Source organism: Galeopterus variegatus, unplaced genomic scaffold, assembly GCF_000696425.1.
Source record: "Galeopterus variegatus unplaced genomic scaffold, G_variegatus-3.0.2 Scaffold3393, whole genome shotgun sequence".
Classification (NCBI taxonomy): Eukaryota; Metazoa; Chordata; class Mammalia; order Dermoptera; family Cynocephalidae; genus Galeopterus; species Galeopterus variegatus.
In genome coordinates, this window is record NW_007729504.1 from 235,897 (window position 1) to 236,420 (window position 524).

Sequence of the window (524 nt, forward strand, 5' to 3'; positions counted from 1 at the left end):
ACAGAGGAACAGTTAATCTATCAGATGGAGAGAACAAATCTATGGTTATTAGAGGGGGAAGTGGGGAAAGGAGAGATTGGAAAAGGGGCATAAAGAATAAGTATGATTTGTAACAATGAATATGCTAATAAAAAAAACCAGCAACCCTATATGGAGCACCTAGAAAATAAATAAATAAATACAAGTCTGTAATTAAAGAAGGGAGGAGATATAAGAAGAGCCTCTCTTTCATTCTCTCCCTGAGAAGCTGAGTGTTGTTAAATTCTGCAGGCACATCTGGCTAGCAAACAAAAGATATAAAAGATTAATGAAGAGCTGCAAAATTAATTTTAGAAAAAAAGCTAAGTTTATATAAACCCATGAGTTTTTAAAGGAGAGTAGGCAGCTTGGAAGTATACTGCCAAGCTTTGAAATTGACCCTATGGAGGGACCACCCAGAATTTGCCCTTGGTGCCATTACTATTGATGCCATTATTAATGATGATTTCCCAGTCGGGATGGAATGCCAGTTCTCATTTTTTGTG